Genomic DNA, 7,865 nt, shown 5'->3' with positions numbered 1-7,865 from the left:
GTGCCCTATTACAGCAGATATCGTTCATACGGACCTGTCTCACCACCAAAAAAACTCCGTGTGTCTCCCATTCGTTAATCCGACCCTTACGCCATAATAAAGTTAATCCGAGATTTTCATCCACGCCCGCCCGGAACATAAAGGCCCGCATCCGCTTGATGTTCGATGTGCGATATTTTTAGTCCCACCCATTTAAAAAAAAAATAAAAAAAAAATAAAAAAAATAATGTATTTAATTTATAATAGCCTTATGTGAAATGTCTGTAGTAAACTAAACGATAAACTGACATCATATACACATTATTTCTCGTTACCATGCCGTCAAATTGAGATTTTTATTTAAGTATGCAGTCGTAATTCTGTCAACTTGTATAAGATAATTATAATGGTTAAGCATAAACTCTTTAAGCAACTGCACCTCAAACGTCATATTTCCTGAAATGCCATGTCTTGTCTTGTCATGACATACATGGAATATGGCGTCATCAAGCTGAGAAGCCCTAAAATGCGGACTCAGTGGGTTTCTATTTCGAGTATTGACACGTTGTTAATACAAGCAAATACGCTCTCAATAACTGTCATTAATGTCTCCCCAAAACAAGAACTCGCGGCTGACAATGAACATCATCTTCAGCCATTGTTAAAATCAAATCAAGTAATTGAGGGGAAATTAATGGTGACCGCGGCCCGCCGACCCCATTATGGCGGAGACTCGACCGAGTCTTCCTGTAGCAGTTTACAAGGCTCCATGCATCCTCCAATTATAATGTTTGCATTGTGACGCCGCGCCGGTCACTTGAAACCGTCAGAGTGACCAGGATGACGTCCAGTGCCATGATGTCCGAGTGGTCATCTTTATCGTAATGGTGACGTCGTCCCACCCCCGCTTGGGGCCCTATTTAGGTGTGTGTAAATACCATTAAACAGCAACTAGAGAGGTTTATGTCATAAAAAAATGTTTTATGGCATAGTATCCAAATATTCGAATACTTTGGTATCAGAATATATGTACTACATATATATTGACTGTAGGTATATGCTAATATTACATACAGATACCGTCAGCATCCGGAGGGGTGGGGGGATATCATATATAATCAGTGCATCACAACTGAAATCAATTAGCATGACGTGTGCTGTTATGGAAAAGTGGTTATAAAAGACTCATTGCTGCTGTTCAGAAGAAATTTTTACTAATTGCTATTTTCAAAACTCTGCCCATTTCCAACTCTACCCTCCCCTTCTCTCCATCCCGAGTCAGGCCACCGATCATATCGGAGGTCGGACACTGGATGGACGTGTTCGAAATCCTAGTGGTATATGAGCACGTTATTAAAGTAGTTATCAATCAATCAATCGAAAAACTCTCTCTCTCTCTCTCTCTCTCTCTCTCTCTCTCTCTCTCTCTCTCTCTCTCTCTCTCTCTCTCTCTCTCTCTCTCTCTCTCTCTAGGAAGCTATATATATATATATATATATATGTATAGCACAGATTTGTCAAACTGGGTGCAGTAGGAGGCGAGACGTAGCCCAGTGGTAAAGCGCTCGCTTGATGCGCTTTCGGTTTGGGATCGATCCCCGTCAGTGGGCCCATTGGCCTATTTCTCGCTCCAGCCAGTGCACCACGACTGGTACATCAAAGGCCGTGGTATGTACTATCCTGTCTATGGAATGGTGCATATAAAAGCTCCCTTGCTGCTAATCGAAAAGAGTAGATTATGAAGTGGCGACAGCGGGTTTCTTCCCTCAATATCTGTGTGGTCCTTAACCGTATGTCCGACGCCATATAACCGTAAATAAAATATGTTGAGTGCATCGTTAAATAAACCATTTCCTTCCTTCCTTTCCTGAGCGTAGTAATAACAATGCCGATATCCCCATCTGTGCCTCTATTAAATTGACGGTGACCACTGTCCGTGCGCGAGAGGCACGTGCCGCAGTTAAGCCGGTGTTATAGTTATGCTAACGGGTTGTAGTTAGGGTCCGGATATCTGCGACGGGCGACTGGTATGTGACACGCGCTTGCTTGATTTGCACTGCAATATATTTCTTAATTATTTTCTATCTGTGGAACGTGCAGTCAGAATTAACGGTGAAAATGTTAAACACAATTAATTAAAGCAGCTAACAGAGATTAAATTCAGTTGACATAAATTGAGCTATTTCCAGTTCCTGTCTATAAGATAATTAAATACATTCTTAATTTATGTGTAAATGTAGTATGTTATACACATTTTTTTTTTAAATCCTTTATCTGAAATATGTACCTTTTAAAAAACATTCGTATCTTGAGTAATAATTGTATTAAAAGATAAATATGTTTTGTTGTATGTCCCATTAAAGCTTAGGTCTATTAAAAATAGTGTATCTTATTAAGGTTGCACTAATCTAAATCCGGTAATTCCATGTCAAAGTTTAAGGTGCCCCAAACTTTTAATAACGTGATATTGTTTATTTATGCAAACTCTTGTATATATATAGTCCTTAAATTAATATACGTGCACTATTATTCTGTGATCATTTTTACACAGTGTAAACTAAAGCTTGGAAGCACTGTAGGGTATAATAAAAATGGAACAGCAATTTTCTGCAAATAAATGGGGTTGCAACTACTGCTAAAAATCAAACCCATATACATTCTTTAAATCTTCAAACTGTCATGGAACACTTCATTTTCTTGCTGGTAGATTAAATGTAAGGTTCTATTCTTTTAATACGTGCACTGTCTGTGCGTTGCACTGCGTATATCAGCTTTATTAGTGGGAATTCATTGGTCTGGCAGAACCTTAACGACGTAACTACATATTAAAACATACAGCACAGAAATGACAGCCAAAATACCTTCATCCTTGATGTCAGTAAAGCTACATTATTACATTTTATTTTCTGGGTGGTTTTCAAACATGTTTTAATGGGCATACGTTATCCAGCTTAGCGGTCCTCTCCTAATTACAAATGTTATAACAATATCAATATTGGCGACTATAATTATTATCAAGACTATATTATTCTGGGTGGTACAGAACGTCTCAAATAAGTATTAATTTTAAAAGATGTCATCGTTTATATTAAAGGGACATACTCCAGTTTTTAAACACTAAGGCATATCTTTTAATGACTAAAATCATACTTTACTTAGATTTCATTGTTTAGATTATCCATTTCCATACATTCAAAGTGTTTTTGATCATCCTGGTGTTTTTAATATCACAAAATGCATTTATCATATTTTTAAAAACGCACGTGCGTCTGAGAAGTAACAGTTATGGTGTCGAGTTTCAGTCTATTTTTAGAGAGTATTTCACCATTTCAAAGTCAGAGACTCATGTTTCACTCAATTGTACCTTTATCCAAATGTGTTACAGGTTTGTATATTAACTAAACTTAGTGTGCATTTTCATGGGCTGAAACTAGGGTCTGTCCCTTTAATATATTCTTGAATTTTAATTCAAAGGTGTACATGTTTATAATACAATTAAAATTAGGTTGAACTTTTGAACAGACAAAGATTTTACAAAGCTGAGTGAGTTTGTCCCTGTCCCAGATCTACTCCCATCGACAGATACTTCATCCACTACCGATCTATCTGCCTAGTGGAGAACACTGTATTCACGTGCACCCCCCATTTCATCACATCCGAGACAGCCCTTTAATCATATGTGTTTCTGTTTAACTCTGACGTTTATGACGTTGATATGCAGCTACCAATTCTCTCTCACAGGTGGTCTGTATCACGTTTCGAAAAAACACACCATTTTTAACGTTTCTTTATTTGATAAGCCGGTGTATGTCTTGTTCGTGTTACATCACACACTAGTTGTGGTACCCATTCAATTACCACTTGATATCATAATCATCAGATACGCCGCGTCCCGACAAGTACAATCACTGTCTTCACCACTTAGAGATGGCGCGTTCGACTGTAATTCAAGTAATTTTAATTCAGTTTTCCTAAATCATCTTTCAAAGGTTGTGCAAATTTTTTCCTTTTTTTCCATTAAATAAAATATGGTGGCGATACGGATATTAATTAATAGACAGATATATGCAAATAAAAAAAACGTGTCGTTTCGTTTAAATGTCTGACAGTCCAATCAACGAATTCATATAAGCGCACGTGCAGCCCGAACAGTTACATATGTTTATATCAAACAAAAATGGTGGTAATGTTAATCGGAAAAAACGAAAAAACCCAGCATTGACGTTTTAATGACAGTGTTTGTAATTTTGACATATAAATTTGGTTCAGATTTAAAATTACAATACGACGAGTAATTTGTTTTTATTCATATTTCAGTCTACTTACACAGATATTTTTTATTCAGTTAATACGTCTCCTTAAGACGATGTTGAGACACTTTTGTATAATTAGGGAAATATACATGTATTTATAACTTTAATAATTTCTGGTATTCGTGCGAAAATAAAACATGGAACTGTTGCCAATATTATATAAACGATCCGATTTTGATATTCATATAAATGTCACGTGATATCTGTTTGACCAATCCGTTGATGCTGTAAGAACCGGACCAACAAGCTCGATATATGGGTGGTTGGTCATAAATCAGAGTTGCATAGTTTCAACTTCGAGATACTCTGGGGTCATGGGATAACAGAGGTCAAGGTAACGACGTTTGACTCTATACTACACACACTCTTACATCTTATTTGAAATAAAAATTAAGGTTTGTTTTGTTTAGAGATACCACTAGATCACATTGATTACGTAATCATCGGCTATTGGATGTCAGACATTTGGTAATCGATCGATCCCAGCCAGACTGTGCATCAAGCGAACGCTTTATCATTGGGCTACGTCCCTCCTTACATTTTTATATACTCGTTATAAAATAAAGAAAATTGTTCTTTCATCTGTTAATTCGTCTGTTCATAGCAATGTTAATCCCTGTAATGTGTTGTAAATTGCAACAAAACACGAAGGAATTTAAGCATAATGAATTTATTTCAAAATAAATATAATCTGGCAATACAGGCAAATGCTGTAAAACAAATAAAAAGTAAACAAAACAAAAAAGCATTAATGTAAATACATTCTTAGTAAAATATTGCATTTCCCGGATTATCTACTCCATACTTGTAGATCTATATAGCAATCTACAAACGTATCACACTTATAATACAATGTCATATTAAATATATTTTTTGTATGCTTAAAATTCTGGCATTTGCGTTGAGTGAGTATTTTGTAAAATATAATTGATCACCAGGTTATATAATTTAGAGTGTATATTTGTGTTGATAAATATTGTAATTGCAAAGAACACAAAAGATACGACAAAGCAAAACTGACCACCTGACAAGTCCATCTTTAGCCATTAAAATTCTAGAACTTAAGCTTGTAAAGATGCCATAGACACCTGACAGCCTCTAATTATAATTTATTTTTCTTTACTTTAATATAGTACGTAACATTATAGCACTATCGCTTCAGCAGTACAATCACGCTAATACAGAAACAAAATATCTTTCGGTAGCCTAGCATTTTAAATTATTACCCAAATATTTGTCCTTTGAACGATTGGTGGAGAATAATAACAATATAACGTAATGGTAGGCTCAGAATACCAACTGCCAACAGAAAGTCGGCTAACTCTACGGTTGCGTTGTAATTCCCTCAACTCCCAACTTACGACGAGTACGCTCAGATTAACAACTCATGGGTTATACGACTAAAATTGAATTGTAAGAACGCTCAAACTAGCAACTGGACAGTCGTAGAAGTCGTGAGAGTAGAAAGTTGGCCAATTTTGTGCTGGCAGTTGGTAATCTGAGCCTAGCATAAGGCGCACGTAAGATTATTAACCGAGAATGACGTCACTTATACGTCAGAGTAATATTAATGCTGTGGTTACACAACTGCTGCTTGTTGGGTATGGGATACTGCTGTGGCACCTGGCGTTGCTGACAGTCGCCATAGTAACGGGCGTACCTGGAAATGTCACACTGCGTGTAGGCAGTGTTCTGGCAATTGTCCATGTTAGGTAACTGTCTACAACTGCCATTGTTATTGAAACTGTTCGTAGTATTAACAGTAGACATTTCGCTGTGTTCTCGAAACCGATTCCACATGCTGTCGTCTTTAGTTGAACTTGTATTCGTTTGAAGGACATCAAACGCAGTCTTTGGCTGCTCGTTTGAATGGAAATGTTGCTGAACCGGCTTCAGTTCTTCTAACTTCCCCGGAGGCGTCAATGGAACTCCGTACGGCTGATGCACAAATTGATCCTGACTGCGAATGGGCGCTGACTGCCCTGACTGATCTGTCAAAGTGGTGCTGGGTCTGTCTGCTTTCGACTGGTCGCTACAATGCAGAGACAGCAGCCTTTCCGCACACTGGAGGAAACTGTAGTCAGAGGATGACCTGGAGTCCAGTTTGGCCGGACTCGCGCACGACTCTGAGAAGATGTCACTGGGCGCGGAAGATCTTGATCGACTGCACCACGAGGACGGGTTCTCCACGGGCGTCTCTGTCTTAATCCACTGGCTGGACGTTCGCGATGATTCGGCGCTCAGGAAATCGTCAAATCTCGTGTATCCACACACAGGGTGTTCGTGCTGAGACGGAATAAACGCGATGTTTCGAGAGTCCACTGCAGAGTCACTGACGTCCAACATGGACTTCCCTTCCATGCCGCCCTGTCTGAGGAACATGCTGTCGTCACGCTGTCTCAAGGGCGAGTCGAAGAGGGCGTTCAGTCCTAGGTGGTGCGATGATGCTCCTTGGGAAGAGGAACAGGACACGGATATAGATGGCGCTGAGGTATGAGCCAAATGGCGGCTGTCGTCTGGGAAGAGATGTGGCACGGGGTTACGAAACATGCTGTTTGTCTGGTGACGGCAGTGATCGGTGCTCTCCGAATTGTTTATATTTATCTGGGTAATGCACGCGGGTGACTGAAACGAATCGTTGAACATGTCGCACTTGGGCAAGAAACCTTTGTACGATCTGGATTTAGAGCAAGTGCATTCAAATGGTGGACAAGAACACATGGCGTCGGTCACTGCAAGGAAAGATAATAAAATAAATAAATACATCATATGGTCGTCTTTACACAATGTTCAAACTGTTTAATCCACAGGAGAGGTTGCTCATAGTTGGCTAATAAATATTAGCAGCGAATGATGGACGCTTATATTGAATGTATCAAAAATTGCTATTTTATTAATAGTTTTACATGTACGAAAACAAACAAAAATTATTGTCAATCTTTCTTTCCTGAAATATTGCATATATGTTTGCTTGATTCGTTTACAACGCATTAAGAAAACATTACACTGTCAAACTCAAACGTTGATTAAGCACCTCTGTATTCTCAGAAAAACAGAATAAGTAAAAGTCGTGAAATTGTTTTATAGCATACTTTTCACAAACAACTATTACGTTTATTTAGAACTACCGTTATCCCAAACTTTGTTGGCTCGTTTATTTATAAAATATAGTATGTTATGCTACGTTTGTTTTTATTAGTTTATATAATACATGTATATGATTTGTATTTGTTTTATCAACTTTTATGTTATATTTACCTGATGAGGATAAAGCTTGCTTTTTGTTGTCTACTTCGAAATACTGTTCACTGGCGTGTCGCTTTCGTTCGTCCATTATTGAATCCAACACCTAAAAAATATTGAATGCATTGTATTAAATATATCAAGATTGCTCGCTGTCGGAAATAACAGTATAATAAAACACCATAGTGTTATAGACTGTAAGATTTTGACATAACCAAAACATCATTACCGTTGAGTGCATTGCAATATCCTATAAACTAAATATTTTAGCTTTGATAAAACAACACTAGTACCCATCATCATGTAACAGAGTATCTTAATAAAATGGTA

Source organism: Gigantopelta aegis, chromosome 6 (assembly GCF_016097555.1).
Source record: "Gigantopelta aegis isolate Gae_Host chromosome 6, Gae_host_genome, whole genome shotgun sequence".
Classification (NCBI taxonomy): Eukaryota; Metazoa; Mollusca; class Gastropoda; order Neomphalida; family Peltospiridae; genus Gigantopelta; species Gigantopelta aegis.
This window is presented reverse-complemented; position numbering follows the sequence as displayed.